This window comes from Apus apus, chromosome 10 (genome assembly GCF_020740795.1).
Source record: "Apus apus isolate bApuApu2 chromosome 10, bApuApu2.pri.cur, whole genome shotgun sequence".
Lineage (NCBI taxonomy): Eukaryota > Metazoa > Chordata > Aves > Apodiformes > Apodidae > Apus > Apus apus.
The window spans coordinates 17923093-17947321 of record NC_067291.1 but is presented as its reverse complement, the minus strand read 5'-3'; the positions used below and the strand labels follow the sequence as shown (position 1 = coordinate 17947321).

Genomic DNA, 24229 nt, shown 5'->3' with positions numbered 1-24229 from the left:
ACTCCTCAGACTCAAAATCTTACTTCATTGGAATGAGTGCCTTTGCCTAATTCTTTCAGGAGGTGGAACTGAAGCAAAAATGTTCCTGAAGAGGGGTGTAGCATTCTCTATGGTCTTCCCATATGACAGGGATAGCTCTCAAGCCTTACTATTCTTTTTTGGACTGAGTCCAAGTTCACTCCAGTGAAATTGCTCACTCCATGCAGTTGGAAGAAAGACATTAAAGGGAAGGGGAAGTGTTCGAAAGCAGAGGAAAAAGCATGATGGAGGACAGCAGCAAAAAGTGAACAGTAAGTTTATCTGTAGGAAGTTTTTTTCTGTGGTGTTTTATCCAATTTGATGCCATGAACCACAGAGCAAAGACACAGACAAGGCTTTTTAAATTTAGGAGATTCAAATATATATTAATAAGAAACTGGTTTTCATTCACTTTTAAGGACTTCACCTTAAGAGAAGGTCTTTCAAGGATGCATATGGTCTTCTGAAAGCAAAAATGGATTAAGCAAAAGACTTGGTTCTCATATCAAAAATTTATTTAGAAGAGCCATGAGAAAAAGCAAGGTAAATCTTGAAACTGAAATTAGTAAGTGTTTGTCAGTTGCACTGACAAACCAACTACAAACAAGGGTCAGCTTTTGCAAGAGATCTGAGTTCTCACTGGTGGTTCTGTAGTGTCTTAGGTACAGGCTGCTATGGAAAACAAAATGAGAACTCTGAAGGGACCTTGTTTTCATATGCTATTAATTCAGGGTCTTGGGTGAGAGGGTTATTGATATTTTTAACCATTTAAATGGCCAACCATAGCTTCCAACACAATTATATTCTGCAGGTCTAGGAAATTATATGCTAAGATACAGAAGTCTGACCACGCAGTATCATTATGCTTTATAGAATAATTTCAGTTCTCTATTACGTTTAAGACAATTCAATGCTGCTTTACTATGCGTATCCTTAAAGCACTCAAAAAAACCTCAACCAAAAAAATCCATTTGGCTTCCTTGTACTTTTCCTGCAAATGCAGTATCTACCAAAACTAAATAACTCAACAGAAAATATCTTCTATCTTTGAGGGAGCTTACTAGTCCATAATGACAGTGCATCTATAGAAATAGCACCAAAAAACAAAGTGCTACAATTCATTATCTGGAAGAAAGTGGCTACACAGTCTCTTCAACAGGAAGAGGTGGAAAAAGTTATCAGATGAAAGATGTACAAGTCCTATCATAGATGGGGGAGGTGGAATGCTTCGTTCCTCTGCTTTTATCCAAGCCTCACTGCCATGTGACCACTTGACCTGAAGAAGCAGGAACTCCCAATGCATTCAGAACCCACTTGCATCTTCAAGCTTAAGGAATGCAATCATGCAAGTCTGAGACCAAGTAAATCCCTTTGCAATGGGTTGTTGCACTCTGGCAGATCCAGCCTAGGATACTGTTACTCATCTGGGCCCACAGCTGCAGTGCAAGAACCCTGATATCACATGCTAAACGGTATTGGGCAACAAAGAGGAGACAGTAAGTACCCATCTCATTCTTTCTGCTCAGCACAACATACCAAAAAACCTTAAACAGTAAACTAACACCAACATCACAGTTTCAGCACCTAACCAGAAGAGAAAACAGTATTAAACTTTACTAGGATTTTGCATAAGAGATATATTCCATTGAAGAGATCATCTACCCTGTAACACTGTCTTGATTGAAGCCTTACATATGCCACTCTTCCTGCATATCATCTCCCAAATGGTGACCTGTTACATCTGCAGAAGGCATCTAACTGACACATTAGCTTTTAAGAACAGATAAGACCAAGAAATTCTGCCAATAACACAGCATTGGCAAAACTTACATTTGTAGCTTTTCTTAAATATTAAGTACCTGAGGATCAGATTGCTATCTTAATATTTAATTTAAAAATTAATCTTTAGTCATCATGGCAGCAGCAAATAGAATCATAACAGCCTAAAAAAACAAAACAAAACAAAAAAAAAACCCACAACAACAAAGAAAATACTCCCAAAATTATGGTGGATTAAAAAATACAAGTACTTTTGAATTCTCAGTAGTCTCTTACAGTGACATGCAGACACATTGCTGCAGCATTCCAAATTCTGCCCTTGGTTACATCTCACTTTAACTGAGTCTCTTCAAACAGTTTGGTAACATTTTATTTAACAGAACTCCAAAAACACTCAGAGAAAGTATAACTTTTAAGAGTTGTGCTGTTTTATTCACTTCCATAAGACCACGTGGTTATTAGACACATGCTAAATATACTACTTGCTATCATGGCAGCAGGTCAGTTCTGTACAAGCTGCTTGTATTAAATTTCTCCTGTAAGTGACATTAGAGCTTAGTTCTGTTACAGCAAATATAGGAAGAGGCCTCACATTCCAAACAATCATCTGAAGGGAAAAACTGTGCCAACAGAGTACTAAGTATGCCAGTGCTACTTTAACCCATTTACTATTTTAAAAACACGCATGTAAGCCCGGCATTTGTGTTATCTATATTATGGATTTTTAAGATTTAAACCTCCAAAGCTAATCTGTTTGTCTTAGTCTCTTGCTATAAAAATTTAAGGAAAAGGTCACAAGATTATAGTCATATATGCAACATGCAAGAATGATGAAAATCAAAATTATTATTAGCTGGGAACTACTTTTGAAATATTTTTCTGGTTTTTTTAAACCAAGTGGGTACACAGTAACTAACTGAACACAGTTTAAATAAGTATCATTGCATACTGTTCTAATAATTTCATAGCAGATGTTCTCTATAAAAGATACTGACATATAAAAAAACACACATAATCTCTACATATATTGACATATTCAGAAATACACACGCTGGCACATAAAAAGTACAAAGAAATCTGAGCTGTCAAAACTAATGGAGCACACACTAGAAATATTTTATTAATCTCCCTCACAATGTTTTTCTATGTCATGCTACAAAGCAGGCTACCACTATAGAGAATGCCAGCTTGATGGGGAAAGGAAGGCAATCTCTTCTAAAAGTAGCCTATACACTAACACATACTAGATAATGTGTTTCCTGGCTTCAGACTGCTGCCTTGGAGAATGCTAAAATACAAGGGGGACAGACAGATGATCACAAGGGTCAAGACAGACTAGAAAAGTATCTGTATTCTACTGGACGAATACACATTAATCCTTTTCATAAGCATAGACGAAAGCCTACCTCAAACACTTATCAGTAAGAGTGTAATCACAGCAAGCCTCAGCACTGAAGCTTGGAGGCAGGAGGAATCACACAGACCTTTGGTAAATATTTAGGCAGCTAGCCCACATAAAGATCTCAGACTGTTGCTGCTCTAGTGAAACCATATCCACAGTGGCTAGTTTGAAGTTCTCATGTACCTACTTTAGCTGCAAGTACTTGTTTGCTACATAGTATAAGCACATCCTGATGCTGTTCCCTTTAAGTAGAAACTTCATGAGATTGCTCACACATGACTGGTCCTCCTTTTACACTGGAGGGGGAACACCTAGCTCAACTATAATGTTCCAATTGGCTACCTCTGCTCATGTTTGAATTGGACTTGCTATTGCTCAAATATTCAAGCCATCACTTCCTCACCTGCATCACTCTTGAACCCATTTGTTCACAACATATTATTTGATTTTTTTTTTCCATCTTCATTACTTTAGAGTTATATACCACTCTGACCTGCTCTTGGCAAAGTCACAGCAGTGAAAAACACCACACACACAAAAAAAATAAAAGTACCAGCACATTATAAGTATACAATAGTTAACATGTTTAAAGAAGTCTTACCAGACTCCTGTCACAAAGAAAAAAAAAAAAAAAAAACCAAACAAAACCACATTACTAAAAAAGAGCTACATTGGTAAAAAAAAACACAGAAAAGTAATGAAATACCTGAACCAATAAACTTCATCATGAAGACAGAATTAGGAAATGGGATCAACAGATGCAACTTGTCTATAAAATACATGGTTTTAATCCTCTGAATTAAGATGTTTGACTGCACCACTAAAAAAGTATAGCTTCCAAATTTCAATAGAGTAAAAACTAAAAAAAAAAAAACCTACTAAAAAAAAAACTACTGCAAGCAAACAGTATCAGGATCCTAAAGAGAAAAGTTACAGCCTTACATATTATACAAAACATGTTTTAACTAAGAACAATAAATGCTCAATATTATACTTGGTGGAGGACTTGGAAATTATCTGCAACTGTTTGATGCGTTACAGGTCAGTCTTACTTCAGAAACAAACAAAAACACAACTAGAACAGAAATCAAAACCTACCTAACATGATTGTCAATCAAAGCATAGCTTGCATAATGTAAAACTATGCAGATGCTCTTTTTTTAAGGTCAGACAGTAAGCAACTGTTTTGTTTCTCTGTAAGTGTTGGTACACAACTGGTCAGTTTTGGAGCATCTGCTTTTCAGGGCCCCAGGTGGAAAAAAGGAACAAAAATCTGCTCATGTGCCATACCCAGCTGATTGAACAAGAACTTTATTCATGAGAATATTAGAAGACAAACCAAAAATGGAAGGGAAGATGTTAAGATAAGTTTAAATGAGGCACTTACTGATAGCAGGACTCCTAAGACTATCTTTTTTCCTCAGGAGAAAAACACTAGCACTTTAAAAGGTAAATCTAGGGAAAAAAAAAAAAAAAAAAAAATCCATCCACTGGGAAGTGAAATGACTGAAAGCTCAAAAAAACAGCAGAGTCACACAGGAGGGTGGTGGGGGTTCAATACTGGCTGGGTTGCAAATACCTCTCAAAAAACCAAACAAACTATAAACAGCTAAAGTCTTACAGTCTCTCTTCTGAATCCTCACATCAAAAATCATGTCACTTAACTTCTATCCATGGCACACCTCTCCAGAATACTGTTCTGCCCTGTCAAACTGACAAAGGACAGGATAAAAGACTGGTAAATTGCACCTAAGCAGGGAGACTTAAGGCATCTGCGTAAGGAGCAGAGAACAGCCAATTTCAAAGGCAAGGCAAGGCACCAATCTTAGATTTCCTCCATGGCGAAATACCCAAAACAAGGCAAAATTTGCCAACTGAAGTAACATTTGCTGCTAGGGCAACAAATTAGCAGACAAGCTTTGAGGCAGAGAACTCCTCCAGACCATAAACTTCTAATTTAACCTAAGGTATCAAATGGAGAACTGAAAACAAATGTAAAAATGCAGCAACCTCACTAGAAAATTATTGCTAATTTTTATCTTTCATATTTGTAAACAGCAAGAGCTGTTATTTATATACAGTTATATCTGGCATTATGTAGTTCTTAGTTAAAGCTAAGGCTTCTCAGGAGTCAAGCAACCATTTGGTGACGTCAAATTACAACAGAGTAGAAACTTCATCATCCAAGCATTATCAACACCAAAAGTTCTGTATGTCGGACAGCTCAGTCATGCATACAGACGAAAATGAACCTTATTTTTTTTTACTTCCCTAGCCTGCCTGATTTGTTTCAGGCCATCTGAGCCAAAACTTTCTTTGTTGAACAGTGGCATCAATACAGATGACAAATTTTGGAACTACAAATTTTACTGAAAGCCACAAACTTCATTGTAGTCTAATCTTCTAAACAAAATACGTAAACAAAAGATTTTTGTTTTTTAAAGAATGACTCACTTAAATTTGTCACACAATAATTACAAAATTTCAAGCCTACTTTTTTGAAGGCAGTTCATGCAGCAAGGCTTGCTAGATCAAAGAAACTTAATGTGTTCTCACAATACATTAACAAAATGACCAAACCACATTTATCAAAGAAATAAATAGAAAAAGAATAAAAGTTGGTGGGTGCTGACTGTAATTTCTTTTACTGGAACATATGAAATAAATTCAGTGGTCTTCTGCTAAAGAGATGAAGAAAAGCTGAAACAGGAATTCACAGCTACAAGCCACGAGTCTGTGTGATAAAACATACCCACCTCAAAATACAGGTGCTCTGCCATCCACATCTTGCTAGTGAACAGTCATAACTGAACATACTAACTCAGTTTCTCAAAGACTTAAGAGATGACAAATACTACTCTAAAGACATGCTCTCTATTAAGAAACAGGTTTGCCCCACTTAGGCAATTTAGGGCACTTAAAGAGCACTTTGTGACACCACGGATTTAAGTGGTAGAAATAAAAAATACATGCTTTCTCTGTGTGGGAATCCTAACATGCCATTGACTTACACAGCTACATTAAGCTATTGAAAGGTAGCCTATCTACACACATCTATATGCTTTACCTTTGACACAAGATGTGATCTGAGGAATTCTAGCTAAAAAGACTAAAATACTATTTTAATTCATTTGGTGTCTAACCTAATTAGCAATATTTTCCCCATCATATGTTGCTTAGTACAGTACCCTAGCAAGTCTTTCTAATGTAGGTGTTAAGATGAGCCAAGAAAGTTGCTGTATAGGAAACACAAGTTAGGCCTATAAGCTTGTAACATGTTTAAGCATAGTGCACAGATCTATTGGATGTACGGATCTAAGGTCTGGAAGAAGAACATTCTGGTTTTAAGAGATTTAATTTAGTACCAGAATACAGCAGAGAAGAAAGAGACAGAGACTTGGATTTAAAAGCTTATGTAAATGCCAAAAAGAGAAAAAGAGGGTTCCCTACACACTCAGGAACCACTAGAACTCCTTAGCATTTTTTGCCAAACATGGTATTTATGTTTTTTAATAGTGTTTTAGAAAGTTTTGCTAAGGCAACTTGCATATTGACTATAACACAGCCAACATGCTGCATTATAAAGACAATAGCAAGATCTGACTAATGTGTATTAAAGAAAAAACATTCACTACCATGGGAACCCTGTTAGAATTCACCAATATTTCAAGTAGTCTACAGGAAGTTCTTCTGTGCTAAACTTCCTCTGCTAATAAACTCTCTGCTAATACTTCTAAGACAAACATTATAGTATAACAGGGAACAAGCACACAGGCAATGCTGCTGGCTTACAGCATTTAACTCTTAATAGGTCCAACAGACACAAGGAAACTCGGTAGAAAGGATACCGGAGTAATATCTCCACCACTTATGCCATCACTACAGCTGGAACATTGAAATTAATTCACTGAAAACTCATTGTAAGCACGGTTAATGAATGTGGGAGAAACAAGGAAAAAAGAAAGAAAAACAAAACAAAACACACAGACAACACAAAAAACCAAAGCATTAGAAGAAATGTACCAAATACAGTTGAAAGCTGACTTCATCTAATCCGGTTTAGTAGTAGAAAAATGTTGTCACAAACTGAGCTATATTAAAAGGATGCCTACACCCAGCTTTTGGGATGCACAGCTCTAACAGGAAGAGAAGCAAGCTTCACCTCCCATTAGTTACATTGCAACTCTATCTGTATTTGTAAGAGCACCAGCAAAAGAAAACTAAAGTTAGTTTAAACATTAAACTACACATAGGTCTTGCCAACTTGCTGTCATATACAGGAAAAGCTCAAGAAATCTTGCAGCATATGCAAGACATTAATGTACAGTTAAAGCTACTCTTCTCACTTCCTGCGTGGGGGCAGTATATATAACCCACCTGGAAGCAGAACTCAAATATTACCAGGAAAATTTGTTTTTAACTACATGTTACAGAGTCTAAATCAGTCGTTCAATGACGGTCTGCAAACTCAAAAACGATGTATTAAAACCATTTGTTATAAGGTTTTTTATGTAGGGTTTGAGAGATCAAAAACCAGGACCTAAAATGACAATGTAGTAGGGTATTTTTTAAGACTCAAAAATGAACAGTTATCAATTAAAAAATAGAACAAACTTGCCCTAAAAAGCATTTCACGTGTCGAAACAGTAGAACTACATTTTCTGCTTAGTCAAGAGCAGCCAGTATTTGTATACACAGCTTCAGCTACCGAGAATTTGAACACTTGACCAAATAGCTAGTATATCCCACTAGACCCTGAATTAGTTTTTAATCAACAAAAACATGGCAAGTTGGCACATAATTTTGTTTTTTTCCAAACTTCACAAGAAGTATTCTTCTACTAAAATCAAAGTAAAAGGATGTCTTGCAGAACATATGGAATAAATAATACCAAAAGCATCATCTTGAATGTATTGTATATGAAGTTCCTTCTCCTGCATAATAACAAGTATTTTTATACCCTTAATACTGTAGCAACAACAATAATAACTGCAGCACGAGCTATTCCAAAAACATGCATTTTAAATGCAAAGCTTATCCTTCAGAATTAACAGTTACCAAGGTCTTTTTCATTAATATATGCAGTTGTTTTCTTGGCCAAATTTGGGTTTGTGTGTAAGGAGATGAAAATGGAAAAGGAATACAAGCCAATTATAGACAGTAGTCAAACTCAGATGCACAGTCTCAATTAAGTAGCTACATTCATGGTAGAACACTTCAAAGCTTAAAGGCTTGAGACCAGAAATACTGACAAGTTTTGCGAGGTAAGATGAGATGGGCTCACTCTCTCTCAAGCATAAAGTTGATAAACCAAGCCAAACTCAAGATACAAGTATCAAAACAAACAAACAAACAAACAAACAAAACCACTACAAACCACACACTGAACACCCGTGGAACCAAATTTTGTATCTCCATTCTACTTTACTTGTATTTTGTTAAAAACAACTGATTTCTAGTTACTTTAATCAGCTGTTGTCAAATCAGCTGATGTATTCCTGAAGGAATACATCTGTAACTGAAGCATTCATGTGCAAGATTCAGTTACATCTTCACAAAATTCTCACCTACTCCTTCCTTCCTCCCCTGTGGCCCAAACACTGACGCATCTCTGTGGGTGCACTACATGACACCCAGAGATTGTTGGGCTGGCTGTCCCTTTGCTGTTCCAATACTGCTAACAGATCAAACTATTTTAAGATAAGCTCATTATGCCTGTGAAGTATCTTATAAGCCATTAAGATTAAGCAGAAGAGACCATGAAGAATTAAAAGCAGTGAAGTACAGATAAGACGGAAGCAAGAACTGTGATTTCAGTTATTCAAGACAAGAAGCCTGGAAGATTCTTTGTCAGATTGCAACTCTTTAATCTGTACTTACTTTCTCCTGCTTCTAACAGTTATAACAAGCATGAAAGAAGCTTCACATGAAGGGCTGTTGTTCCTTACACCTTCAGAAAATTAATTATTAAAGTCTTAGAAGAACACCACACCAAAATCTTTGTGGCTTGCTTGTAGGCATTACCTGCATGCATGCAAGACAGACAACTACAGAAACAAACATAGATGCCTTAAAAAAAATACATCTGAAGAAAAACTGTCAGATTATAAGTGAGTTTCTTGCACAGAAAGTTTTTAAGAAGTTTATCAGATCATCTTCTCATTAACATTTCATTAAGGGATTGCATGATGTTTAAAAAAGCAGGTTGAAACCCCTTTTTGAGAATTAGTCAGCCAGTATCTTGAGGAATACTGTGGTAGGTTTTATTACTGAACAATTCAGCCTTAAAACTACCATGTTTACCATGTCTAAAAAACATAAATAAATCCAGAAAGTCCTCAAAAAAAAGCACAGATATGACACAAGGTGTTAAACCAGGAAAATCTAAATGTTTTCTAGACAAACAGGTCTTCTTTCTTTGATGCAAGTAAGCACCTGCTCCCCCACCTCCAGAACACATGCATAAGAGAAGCAAACTGCTGTCTGAAACCATATACAATCATGGTCCAAAGGCTGGCAAGAGGACAGGCAGCTGCAATCACAACCCATTGAGTTTCTATGCTAGATCACAAGAATCAAATCCTGAGTACAAATGCTGCATAGTCAATTCCCTGCACAAAATTCCCATATCTGCATCAGCGTATGACTGTATCTGGTCAGCATCCTGACCAGACTCCCTGGGTCAGAAGAAATCACAAACATTCTACATCTCTCTTCCCATGCTTAAAAACAGGCATCATTAAAATTAAGATAACCACTTAACTTTCTTCTGCTAAACGAATGAATCACAGCCTAATATGATATTTAGATCAAATCAAATACATTAAAGGGAAAGCAAATTAAGAAACTGAATGGGAAGTTTTAAATCAGCCTACCTTCACATGTTTATTTTCATAAAATTAAATGAAAACACTTAAGAAAATAACACTGTTTACTGATACAAGATTAGGGCATCATCAGGGATGCACTAAAATGGTGAAGACTGAACTGCCTACTACTACGCACACCTTTCTAAACCTGCTTTTCTAAAAAAATGAGGTTGATGTGATCACAGTCTATTCTTCCTCATTAACAGCTTCTGTTTTAACTGGTTGGTTTCAACCAAGTGCAACAGCAAAAGTATCAATTATTTTTAAGAGTTTATAATAAAGTGCTGCAGAATTTTTGACCCTGTGGTTGCACACAGCCCCCAGGCAAATCACCTGACCTACAGTGACCAGAGAGGCAGCAGGTTCTGTTGGATCACTCAGGCAGTGAGCAGGCACTTGTACTCAGTCAGACTAGCCACAGCTACCAGGACATTTAAAGAGATTTAAAGAACTTAAAAGAAATATACACTATAGAGAGGATACTCTGAAAGATCAAGGAATAACAGAAGAGTCAAAAATACAGGAAATGGAAGTTCTGTAAGTTTTATTCCTTGCAAAACTACTACTTTACTATTACGGTTCAGACTGTTTTTACATTTACTTCCACCGTTTCTCTAAGCTGTATTTTAATATCATAAAATGGGCTACAGTACAAAGAATAAAAATTTTCATATACACATTGTCTTTGTTCTTCCCTCTTCCCCATACCATGCTTCATTTACTCCTGAGCAACACAGTGATAAAGCTGGAATCCTTTTACCTCATGCAATCACACTGGTTATGCTTGCCTAGAGCCAATATTAACAGGACAGTCTACATATAGACCCTTAATGGCTTCTGTCTCCTCTTAGACAAAAATTACAAGGTGAAAGGAAAAAAAATGGCAGCAAAACCCAGTAGCACCCATCAGTAACATCAACTTAGTTGTAGCCTAGGCTTGATCTAAAGTTTTCTTCAATGCTGTAGCAAGGCAGACCTGATGGTTATGCTCCCTCAGAAGCCCAAGGAGGACCCTGACTGCTGCACAAGCATGTCTGGATCACCAGAGGGTGCTGCAGGGGCTCAGAACATGGCCACACAGTAGATTTGGGCTTGGCTCATCACCTTCTAACGTGGGGCAAGTGCTTTCCACAGCTTTTGCTTTTTTTTTTTTTTTTTTTTTAAGCAGAGGTTTTTACTTGGGTCTCCTAGTAGTCATCACATTTCAATCCCCTGTCCAGTCACCTCTTCTAAAGGGAATGGCTCCGTTATTTTCTGATAAAGTCTGGTGCAAGTTTTATATAAGCACCTTGTGCTAACACATTATTCATAGTAAAAACACATGCTTGACAACAACAGGGTTCATGGACTAATTCTAGGGCCTCCTCAAAAGACAGTTATGAAAACAAGCATGTCACCACTAGGCTTAACTTGACAGTACAGGAATCCATCTCCTCAGCAAAAACACAGAGGAAAAAAAGCCTGCAACCCACTGAACTAGAGAAGTCTCATATATAGGGCATGCTAAAAGTATCTGCAGGAAGATTTACTGAAAAGCAGCTAGTGGGATAACTGTGGGCTCTAAGGCTATACATTCCATCTTACTGGGAGTCCACACCTCTTATGTAGATAAGCCTGTAAAAATAAAATTCAACTAGAAGTCACTAGAAGTATCCTTCAGAATGCAGTGACAGTAACAGTAGTTGAATTTTCAACTCTCCCATAACTCTATTTCATCTCCTGAACAAATCATTACTTTCCCCCTATTTTGCAGGAAGCATCTAAATGACTCCAGTATTTAGGAACATTAAATGGCTTATATTTTAAAATCCAGAGCTTTGAATCATTTCAACCCCACATTTTACTAGTTTTTAGAAAATAATGAATTAACAGTGATAAATAGAAACACTGACCAACAGCTTTTTTTTTTAAAGGAAAAAAAAAAAATTACAATTATAACTGTTGTTGTTTTCCCCTTCCCCTCAAATTTCAACTCATGTTAAAACCATGATAAAGTCTGAGGGACTATTTTAATTTGTGTCCTTCACTGAGAACAATTGTTCTGTATTTCTATCTGGTTTTGTAATACAGATTTGGTAAAATATAGTATTTTTTCAATTTCAGGTCATTCCATTAGTAAGTTTCTCATTACTTTTCAAAGGCTATTTAGGTTGGTAGTTTTCATACTTGTGACAAAGAAAACAACAGCTACTTAAACCCAATAAGTATTATTTTATATTCAACAACATTATACTGTGCTCTACCTACTCCTTGTGAATTTTTTGAGTATTTGTATCAGTATCTAGAACTTGTGCAATACAGCCATATTCCACACCTCTGATGGCCAGTGTATACTTGCCTCCACCTACTGATCACATCTCTCTTCAACCATGCAGGATTTTGTCTCCTTCCCTTGAAGGAGAATTTCATGCTTCCTAATGGAAATCATCAATACATTTATTGCTGGCACTTTTTTCATAGCTGAATCCAACAAAGCAAAAATCTTTATGTATGTTTCAGTGACAAAAAGTTAAGACACTACCATTTGGAATATTACAAACAAAATATGAACAAGAAGAGGACAAAACCAAAAAAAGAAACCAAAAACCAACCACAACAACACACAAACAACAAAACCCCTAACACTCCAAAAGAAACACAGGATGATATTCAGGAAGTCTCTCAAAGGAAATCCTTCTTCTGCATTCAAAAGCTTCAAATCCCAAAAGCCAATGAGCCAAGTTAATATGTTTATTATCAAACCCAGACTCACAAACATACTTTGACCATCTATAAGCTCAAAAATTCTAGCAGAGAGCACTTTTCATTTGATGTGTACAGAAAGAGAACGGTGAAACTCTTGACATACCTTTCACTTTGCCCTCTTTTACCCAGAAATGACAGGCTTCTAAGCATAAATTTCAGACAGCTCAACTGCAACTAAAATCTCCTGTCATTACACAACAATTTTACAGCTTCAAGGAAAAATAAAAATATTTAGTTACTGAATAGTTTCTTTCCCTGGCTGCATGACAACATGATACAAGCACAGTGATGATGGAACATCCTATTTTCTCAAAGACTCACTGCTTTGAAAGCTCACACTTGAAAAAAAAAGCAATGCTTTTGAACTGCTATATACACCAGCTTATTAGCACTCATTCATGTCAGCTTACAGTTTTTAAAACAGGATGCATGCAGTCATATCAGGAAGAGGGCAGTTGCTGTGAAAGAATGATACCAAAAACAAGATGTCCTAAATGTTGATAACCTCACACAATGTTTCTGAGCAATACTATACAAGCCTTCCACAACAGTAAGTTGGTCACTTAAATACAATTCGAAATACCTGGAGAAACATGCTCACTTAATATCAGTTGTTTTTTTTTTTAATATCTGACCAATAAAAACTGTAACTTCTTCCTCAACCTTCTGGACTCAAATATTGCAGATTCAGTATGATATAGGGGCAAAAAGTCACATTATCCTGACACCTTTCAACTGTTTCTTCAATGGACACTGCCAAGGCAAGACTGTTCTGTTGTTTAAGACCCCTTATCTTTTTGTATGTGTGTGGTATATTTGTGAGTCTCTCAATGTTCAACTACTTGCTCACTCTTCTCTTACAACTGTTTGTAATTCTTCAATATCCCACCTTTTTACACTTACAACATCTTCCTACTCATCATAAGGGATACCACAACAATCTCCTCTGAATTTTATTTCTCAACTCTATATGCTAATACTTTCAAGAAAGAAATGCTTAACAGCACAACCACAGCACAGCTCCATTATAAATGTGCTCACATAATTATATAGCTAAAAGTTTAATAAATTATCCCCCCTGAACTTCCAAACATTATAAAGTGACCACAGAAAGTTGCAAGATCAGGCCTGTGTACATTGGTGCAGTGCTCAATACTGATACTGACCACAGCTTGCAAGTATTACTGCAGGTATCAAGACGACAGATCTGCTTTCCATGTTCGCATAGGTCTATGGTTAAGCTTCAAACAATAAAAATAACATTACTTGAATCCATGCAATCCTAAATTACAGTGTTAGAAGCAATCTGGTTTTCAAATGAAGCTGAGTTTTAAAAACACTTGAAGGAATTTGTCAAGTAAATGGAAAAAATCTTTCTTCCCTTCTATTATCATCATAAAAGTACAATGAGCACAAACACATCCATTCTCGATCCTACCCTTTTAGGTGATCTCTGACCACCACAGTGAACACAAACACAGCTCTTAATTTAAAAAAGATATATTAATTTTTTTTTAAAAGATGCTTTGTCATCAATGCCTGGTACACAGATGTTTAACTCAAAGCAAGTACCTTTCCAGAACCATGATTGGCTGTCAATTCCTAACACTTTTTATCTCAGTATACTTAAAATAGGCATGCAAAAAGACTTAGCAACCACTAGTGAAATCCAGCTGAGCACAAAGCAATACAGAATGCAGTTCTAAGTCTCTAGGTTGGCCCATAAGGACTTCAGCTGTATTCCAAAGCTCTTCAGGGACAGAGACAAATGTAACTGGGAGACCCATCTAATTAAGCATCACTAACATTTTGAATATAAAATAGTTAATTCCCTGAAAAATAATTCAATTAATAACACTCTTATTATGAAGTATGTATTTTCTTCTCATCACACAAGCACACTTGTACCTTTACAACACAGGGGGAACAAAAAGCATAGTGCTTTCTGCAGAAAAGGTTGTGTACTCCTCTGCATCAAAATTTTGAAAAAAGACCAGCCCCAAAATTTAGCTGACAGTAGTTTCTGCCTAATTCTTCACTGCAGCCTCAGATTAAGGAGAAAAGGAGAAAGGAAGATTACCACATATGCCATTTAAAATATTCCAACCCAGGGACTGCCTTTTCAGGATGGGACTGAAATCTCAGGAACAGAGTTGTCTTGCAAGATATTAATTCCTCTTTAATGTCAAATGGAAATTAGGGTATACAGTGCAAGGGTTTATGGTCCTAAAGAAAAACATATTTAAGGATACAGAAATCAAGAAAAATCCTGACAGAACCACAAAACACAAGTCTAAACAATACAGTTGATAAACAAAAACTAGGAGTCCCTGAATATAGAATAAAAAAACCCTTTCCTTTGAACTCCATAACCAGTAACTTGAAAGTTCATGTGTTAAAAGAACACACCACATGCAAGGGGTGGTAAGAACTAGAAATCTAGATCATATGCTTAAGTTAAAATAAACAAAGCAAACTACGCTACTGCAGGCTACAAACTTAACCCTCCATGGCATTATTTATTAGCTGGTACTCAACCACAGAACACATGCTGGGGGATGGTAACTGTCATATTACACAGCTGAAGTCTGTTTTAATTCTTGTTATTACCATTTTGTTCATTCATCAGATCCTGTATCTATTACCTAAAATGTATTTTCACTAGCTGCCAAAAATTTCCTAAAGTCTAAGGTCAACAAAATTAACCTGGGAGGAAAATAAAATTATCAAAATAACATCCTGCTGCAATTTTACAATCTTCATAATGCACCAAAACCACCTTGTCAACATTCAGGGGGAAAGGCAGCTATATTTATTTATTCAAGTGCACCTTTGGAAACTATTCATTTCACATGATAGGAGAAAGAGTTAAACTAAACCCACACTCAGTACCACATTGGCTAGTCCACTCAGGTAATTACTGCATTAGCCTTTCAGCACTAGCAGTAAACCACACAAGAGGAATGATGCATTTATATTCCCTGCTTATCTATCAGAGCTGAAGGAATGAAATCTGAACACAAGAGGCACCAAAATCACCCATAATAATCACAGAGATTTTGACTTTTGTTCCATTTGATGAACTGAACAACACATTGTTACATATGTGAAAAAGTATCTTTTGAATGCAAGAAATGCAAAAACTTAAAGCCATTTTGTGCATTAAGAAATTAGGTAGCATTTACATCGCAACGCAATGTTCAAATTAATTCAAATAAGTTTTGTTTCAATGAGAAGGAAAAATATTTCCCAGAGTTTTGCACATTACCAGGCTGCTGCCATTCTGAATAGGCATGAAGTCCAAGTTTTACGCAAAGTATTTAATCCTGCAGCCTTTAAAAATAAATTAAGAATTTTGTGAGGTGAATCAAATGTGTTCTTAGAAAACTTATTTATTTTAATTGAGCTGAAACACAGACATCTTTCATGCAGGGCATAACAAACTAGTTGTTACAAATTCAAAGTATTTCTTGTTTAGGCAAAATACTCAGTCTGAAAACTAATACAGATTTCACCCTTACATACCATCATACGAGACTACTCGAACAACTGCTGGAGGATTAACCAGCCATGTTTTGCTATGAGAGCAGGCATGGTAGCATGGAACTGTTCACAAATTTGCATGGTGCTTCCAGTGTCTCTGACCAGAATACAGAAAATGCAGAATGACATCAACAAGTTATCTGAGAAACTTGGTTAATATTCTCAAATAAACCCCTTAAAAGCTTTGCTGCCCACATTAACCAGTTTAGGGTGAAGTGCACGCAATTCAGCTTAAATTAGGCTTCTACGTAAAACAGATCTTCTGCCATAATAAGCCATTTTATTCACCAGAATTATTTCAAGTTTTCATTCTGCCAAGTCCTTCTTGTCATACTGGTCCAACATGACTCAATTTTGTAGATCAATTTACGTAGCTTCATACAGTTCAACATTCACTCATTTCTTCACCCCCTGTTCAGCAGCAAATGTTACGTGAAATGTTAGGACTCTAAATCCAGACATCCACACATATGCAAAGCATTCCACGGGCAGATTCATCTCCAGAAGAGAGGTATAACCACCTTGGTTTAAATACACACTCAAAAAACGGAGCAAAACAAGCAAACGTACAGGCTAAAGGCTAATATATTTCTATCACAGTTTACAATCTGTAAATGTCTTCTCACAAATCAATCATTCAAAATGCTGAAATAATAAAACTGGCTTCGATGAGCTGCACTGGCACAGAGAGACTGCCATCTACACTAAAATTGTTCTGAAGTAGATCCTGTCTCTCTCATTGAAGGAGTCTTTTCGTTTACTGATGATACCCCTCAACCACTACTGGAGGACTATGTCAACTACAGATTTAGAAAAGAATTATGGAGGAGAAAAATAACTAACCAGGGCACTGGGTTATTTTCCTTCCCAAATTTCAAACTGAATGCCCGCAGTCCAACAAGACTCATCTCCAACTGCCCAGCACTATTATAATCCCTTAATATTAAGACAAATTGTTCTATTCTCTCACTTTTGTTTTGCTAGCTAAACAAGTACAGAATTTTAAAGTATAATTTTATAATTATGCCCTTTAGTGACCAAAAGTGTTAACATTACATCCTTTATTACAATTCTTCTAATTCTTCTTATGTAATTGAAAGACGTGTCCTTTTGCACATATCCTAACACCTATAATGAAAAAACATAAGTTTAAAAGAGGAACTCACACTTCTCCCACAAATGCAAATCACTTGTTGGAGAGGAGGAAAAACCCAAAGATTACATTCCTATATGTAAGAGGCAGAGAAAAGCATTTAAAAGAATTTTAAAAGACAGAATAGATCATAGGAATGCTGCTCGGACACCTTTTGTGCAGGTTGGTTAAGCCCTAGCTAGAAATAAGACAATAGAAATATTTATCAAAATATAGATACCTAGTTCCTAAAAATAAAGAGACTTATACAAGAACAATTATGTGTAGACAGTTAACACAATAAAGCTTGAAAGCTTATAGACTTCCTTATGTTACCTAAAAATACACCAGACTGTGAAAATATTTAAAATAAATACTGTCTGTATTACAAATTCCAATCCAAATCACTTTTTTCCTTAATACCGTTTACAAATTATTCCTTTTTGTTGCTCTTTTGTGCTTCCCAGAACCCCTTTCCCACTGTTCCTAATAAATTTATTCTCTATATGACTACGGGACACAATGGCTTTACAGTAAGCACTAAAAAAAACCCTCTTCTTAAATTGTCTTTTTTCCCTGATACAACTCCAATTTCTCAACTTTGAAATTAATCACTTGTCAAAACAAGTCGCTATGGCCCAGCTTTTCTAAGCAATTCAATTCTCTCCACCACCTACGATCTCAAAAACAGGTAAAAATTACTGGAAAACAAACCTCTACAAACTCAACAGAACTGATCGCCCTTCCAGTCAAACACAGAACAGCCTCCTTTCTCATCGTCATGACTTCTGCACAGGGCTGCCGAGCGCCAAGCCCCGCTTGCAGTACAACACAGCTGTACCTCCGATCTTTCCTCCTCTGGACAAAACATCCCCTGGCTTACACATTAGCGAACAGCTTCTCCTCCCATTCCCAACACACCTTCACGCGGTGTACAACTACTTCAACAATCCCTCCCTCCGCCTCCTCCCTCCCCGACCCCCGGTCCTCTTCGCTAGCGTCTACCACGGGCAGGCTCCTCAGAGGGTGGGTTTTTTTTTTTGTCGGGTGGTTTGTTTGTTTGTAGACGTGATGTCGCTTACCCAGCCTGGCTGCCGAGAAGCAGGACAAAAGGTATTTTTTTTTTTTTCCTCCCCGCCTCTCCAGCCGCACACACCCCGAGCACAGAAGTTGGCCACCCAGGCGAGGACGATCTTACCTCAGCGTTCCGCGAACGCCAGGGCCTCGTACCCCACCCTCCCTGCTGCACCAGCCCTCCGGCGGGCCGCGCCGGCCTGGTCCATAAATGTCCATCCTCGCCTGCAGCCAGCGGGGCAGGAAGTTCTGGGGGCCCCGGGCGCGGGGAACTCGCCCACCCGCGGGACCCCGCGCCCGCCGCCCCCGCGCCCCTCCCCCCGCACCAACTTCCCCGCCTGCACCCCCCGCTCCGGCAGCACGGCAGGGAGGGACGGGGATGCCGGGGGGGGGGGGACGGGACGGGACACACGGACTCTCCTTCTCCCTCATTTCTCCCCTCCTCGAGCCGCCCCCCTCAAAGGCTGCCCCGGCCCGTCACCCGCTGCCCCTGCCTTCGACCCCGATCGCTCGCCTCTCCGCGCTGCTCGCCTCCGATCCTCGCCCCAGCCCGGAGCCGCCGGGCTCAGGGAACACTCCCTCAGCCCCCCGCTCGCCCCCCAGCGCCGGGAAGCCCCCGGCGGGCTCACTCACCGCCCGCGTCCCCCCGCGCCCGCCGCCGCCGCTCCCGCCGAGGCTCCTCAGGAGACACTGACACCGGCGCACGGATACCCGCTGGGCGCTATTTTTGGGAAACAAGGCCCAATCAGGGCCGGAACTACTTCCTCTGTCACCCTCTCTCCTCAAGGCAGCGCAGCCGCGTCCCTAGGAGATCCTTCCGCTCCTTTCTCTTGGCAACTCGGCCGCCGCTGAGGGCGCTCAGCCGAGCCGGGCAGGGCCGGGAGGAGGGGAACGGCGCTGGAAAATACGAGGCGAAGCTGTGCCCGGCGGCGGGACCGGCACGGCCGTGGCTGGAACATCCAGCATCGCCGGATTATTTTGTTTGGGGCCGGGGAGCGGCCGGGCCTACATCCTCGCGCGGCGCCGCCAGCCGATAGGGCCTCGCGCCGAGCGACGGGCCGGCAGCGCCAATCGCAGCGCGCGCCACGGGCCGCGGCGCCGCCAACCGCAGAGCGCCCGCTGGGCGGGGCCGAGCGAAACGTGGGGGGCCTTGAGTGACAGGGGGGGCGCCCAATCAGAAGGGCGGCCAGAGAAGCGGCAGCCAATCAGAGCCGAGGGCGTGCGGGCCCCACCGCGGAGGAAGGCCGCGCCCCCCTCCTCCCCCAGCCCGGGCGCGGCGCATGCGCACCAGCCCCCCTCCCCCCCCGTCTCTCGGCCCGCAGCCCGTGACGCACGCGGACAGCCCCGCCCGCGCATGCGCCAACGCGGCCGGGGAGGGCGGGGCCGCGCGACCCGGCCCTGGGGTTGCCCGGGGCAACGGCTGCGGGAACGGGCCTAGCGCGGCCCCGACCCCGGCCCCGACAGGGCCCCCGCACCCTGCCCCCCGACACGGCCCCCCCACACCGACCCCGGCCTCAGGACGAGGCACCCGAGCGGGAGAGCCCCGCCTGTGCCGCGCAGCCGCTCCCCGCCCCGGCCCTGCGCTCGTCTCTCCAGCAAGGCACTGCTTTTTGGGCTTCGGGTCCAAAAACACGTCCTTGAGATAATGAACGCAAGTCTCAGTAAGTGGTCCCTCGTCCCCCTTGCAAGACCTGGTCACTGGAGACAGCAGAAGACCAAGACTAACGGGTTACCACCTCACTAGCTCCATCATCCTCACAGAAACCACCCCCTGCCCATTATACACATACACCCCCCCAAAAAAATTAATTGTAAATGTTTTTTTCTTACAGACTTTCTGTGGAAATCCCTGCTCTAAGAAGACATGAGCTCTGTCTTCACTTTCAGCCTCAGGTGACAGTCCACCTTGGTTCCTCCTCCATCCATCTCCACCTCACATGATCTCTGTCAAAGTTCCTATTAATTCTACTTTAAGTAGAAAAGACTACTTGAGAATACATAATAAAAAACATAAAATTGGTGTTTTTCTCTTTCACAGAAGGCAGCAGCTGAAGAATGACCCAAAAATAAAATTCTGATGATGAAAAGATACTTGCCAAAAACCATCTGAGCCCTCCAGCTTCTCCAGATTTATCCTGCAAGATACCAGCAGCCTGGGAATGAAACGATGGGAGACATTTAAGGCACTAAATTACTAATGTAGAGTGCACATCTCTTGTTCAGGAGATGAGAATCAAAGATGCTTTCTCTGTAAAACAGAAATCAGAGGCTGTTCTTTATATTTGGAAGACTGTATCATTAACTTCAGTACAAAAAGGTAGCCCCACGAAATATTAGAAAACAGGATGCAAAAAAATGATGCCAGGAATGGCCAACTCTCAATCTGATAACCACACCACTGGAAGGAAAAAGGATCCTTCAGGATCATTCCTCAAAAATGATTGTAGACTCCTGTTGCCCATTTCCAAACATTTAGCTCAAATGAATGCAGTAATTCACAGTTCACATCGAGTTTGAGGTTCAGAATTTGTAACGTACAGTTCACTTGGGATTTAAATACATGGTCAGTAAGTTGAACAACTTCTGAAACATCCACCTTTCATTTAAAACAAAAGCACAAGATTATGCACTTCTGTGGATCTAGGACAAAGCTAATAAGTGTGAAAGTGAAATAAATAACTAAATACTATCATAATTCCAAGCTGACCTACAGTAAAGAGGAAGAGATTTAAATACATACAGTTTTGTTACAATTCCCAACATGGAGTCCAAATGTCACTGTTCTTTAATATGAATATGGTTTATTCTCTTCTTCCTCCCTATACTTATCATCCATAATATGTGTAAGGTCTGTTCCTAAAATCTAATTATTAATAGCATTAAATCCTCTCATGGCAAAAATATGCTGAAAAGATGTTAGATAAAATCCTGAATTCGTTATTTAAGTTATAAAAGTCAGTGGGAATAGAGTCAGACACCAAAGAAAGGCCTGAGCAGGGACTTCTGGATATACTCATTATTTTTAGTTTGTAATCATATTATTCTAAGCTGGCAAAAATAGAGCAGGAAGCCAAAAAGAGAAATAATTGGCTCTAATTTGTCCTTTCCAGTGGCACTACAAGAATAAGCAGAGCATGTGTTGCTCAAGGATTTCTATACATGCTTTGCAAACAATAGTTAAGGGGTAGAGAGCAGAGCCTTTCCCACTGAAACACATTCCTCCCCCAATGGAAACACTGCCCTGTGTAACAATTGAGAAGAGGAAGTGCAAAATATGGCATCCAATTGAAATTACAGATGTTGTTTTCCCTCCGCGATGATGTGCTGTGACATCTGCTCCTGCAGAGCCCTCCTGGGACTGCCTCGTGAAAAAGAATGGGTGGCAGGGAGGTCACAGATGTTCTCACATGTCACAACAGCAGAAACGAAAAATACCACCCCTGAGGGTGACACGAATAAAATCAGAGAAGAATTAGCATACCAAAATGACTAAAATCACTACACGACTTGAAACCTGATGCAGAATGTGGCCATCATTTCCAGCACAACCGCAAAGGCAAAATGCACCTGGATAATCCAAAGGTGATGAGGAAAAATCCACACTGCAGAGAAAAAAATGATGATCTTTCTAAGACTGTAGAAGCAGCAACATGACAAAGCTCGAGAGAACATCACACTGGAGTGTCAATATGACAAGTGAAAAATCATCACAAGCATCTGCTAGGATCACTCTTGAGAGAGAAGAGAACAACTGCTGCGTGCATTTCTGCCCATCTTACACTCAACCCAGAGACTGAAAAAAAGCCACCTGAAATCTCTTCCCTCGGCCGAACAGCAGGGCAGTGTAATTTCCATTATATCCAAGGAGAAATAAACCCAGAGAAACAGCAAATACAAGGAAAACTGGAGAAAAGAAGCACCAGTGGTATTAATTTTAACTAAATATTCTCGCAGTTGAATAGAGTCATTATCCAGCAGTTGTTATGGCAATAAAGCTTTCCCTTGCATCTCCATGCCAGTGCATTTCCACCCACCCATCCAAGGTATTTTGGAGGCACCACCAAAATTGTATCTCCACTAACTTTTAACTTACATTTTAGGACCTTCTTACAAAGCACTCTAGAAATGTACTGGGGCTGTTCCTCAGGCCTCCTTTTTTAAAATGTTTCTTATATTCCAGAAACCTGCTTTTCAATCTTGTGTCCTGGAGAAAAATTCTTAACTCTCAAGCTTCTAAAGGTGAACTTTGTATAAAAAGAAAATGCAGGACATTTAAAATTATAAGTAAGAGGAGTAGGGGATGTTACGTGGCTTTTGCCAAACAATTAAGCTATCCTTCATAGGGAAGGAGAGTCTTAAGAACAGGCCTTTAAGAACCAGGTTTCTCAAAATCACAGGCCAGATTAATTCCTAACATTGTTTCACTTACAATGGTGGAAATACTCTATGAATGAAGAATTTGTAAAGGACTACTTATTGCAACAAAACCAAATTGTACTCACAGCATTTCAGGATGGGGACTTGTATTAGAAACAAAGGATAGGAGAAGGGGGGACTCCCACCTAGAGAGCAGGAAATCAGAGAGGAGCAGATAATGGTTCCTTTCCAGTAACACTTTGGGTAACCCTGTTAACCCCCTGGTGACCACTTCAGAAACAGACTTGTGCTCTCAGAAAGCTGGCTTGGAACAAACTCCCCCGACCTCACTGCCTGTGGTTGGGAGAGTTGCTCCTACACTGGTGTTCTGCTAAAGACAGATACAATCAAGTAAAGATTTCCCTGTTTTAGTGAAGTCCACGTTGCCTGACAATGCTTGAATTAAATTCACTCAATCCATTTCATAAACTGCCCTCTGTCAACCACTAATATTTCCACATCGTTATATTGTACATTCAGTAATCTGATTGCCTTGGGAATATTTGTTTTTCCAGAACTTGTGGCCAAGGTACATAAGATTAGATCAGACACAGCTTGTCTAAGAATGCTGTAATGTGGGTGTACAGTAGATTTGCTAGTTTTGAGTTCCAGGTAAAAGTTCTCTTTCAAACTTTTCCAGCCAGGGGTTCAAGCTAAGTTATCTGAAGTAGTTGTCTCTTGTAGCATTTGGCACTTTTCACTTTGCTTTGCTGTTGTCCTTCCAAATACTGGAGGATCAACACAGAGAAATATTTGTATGACCTGCCTCACTGACTGAAGGCCTGATCCACATCTCAGCAAGACTTGTGATATTTTCTAAGTCCTCACAAAGAGAGCAGCTCTCTCTGGGGTTCACGCTCCTCTGCTGGGATTTCCTCACCGTTCTGCATGTTAACATGAACCAACAGCTGGGTTTAAGAGCTCTGATATAAATAGTAACATCATGCTGTGAGCAAGCTTCTTGGAAAGTAAAGAAAATACAGCATTTAATGCACTCTGACATTTGCCTTTCCTCCCCTTATTCCTAAGGTGCATTTCTGTAAACACCCATAATAATAAATGCAAAGAAGTTGACTTCTTCACAGAGACTTAACAAGTGCTGCCTTGAGCCCAGGAGAAGATACCCAGAACAGCTTTACCTCTCCTCAGCCAGACAGCTGGCAAATTCTGCACAGTAGGAAAAGGAGTCAGAGTCTGGATGGAAATTCCTGCTTCCAACAGCATTCAAGATTGCAACCTTTGGTATTTTAT

The 24229-nt window shown here is 39.7% G+C and overlaps 1 protein-coding gene and 1 long non-coding RNA gene across 3 annotated transcripts in view; one reads left to right on the top strand and one right to left on the bottom strand.

The window, feature by feature from the left end:
- The window catches only part of MEF2A (myocyte enhancer factor 2A), an 83134-nt gene extending 63585 nt beyond the window's left edge, over nt 1–19549 (bottom strand). Inside the window, exon 1 of one of the 2 annotated variants that reach the window (XM_051628792.1) lies at nt 19196–19549. The gene's annotated coding sequence lies outside the window, so the exon portion shown is untranslated. Of the gene's footprint in view, nt 1–16338; nt 16357–19195 lie in introns of those variants that run through there. The other variant, XM_051628793.1, reaches the window with a different exon arrangement.
- Nucleotides 19550–20085: 536 nt separating this feature from the next.
- On the top strand, nt 20086–21171 carry LOC127388875 (uncharacterized). Its single transcript, XR_007890469.1, has 3 exons — nt 20086–20223; nt 20395–20455; nt 20601–21171. It is a non-coding gene; the product is annotated as an uncharacterized LOC127388875 (long non-coding RNA).
- The last annotated feature ends 3058 nt before the right edge of the window (nt 21172–24229 follow it).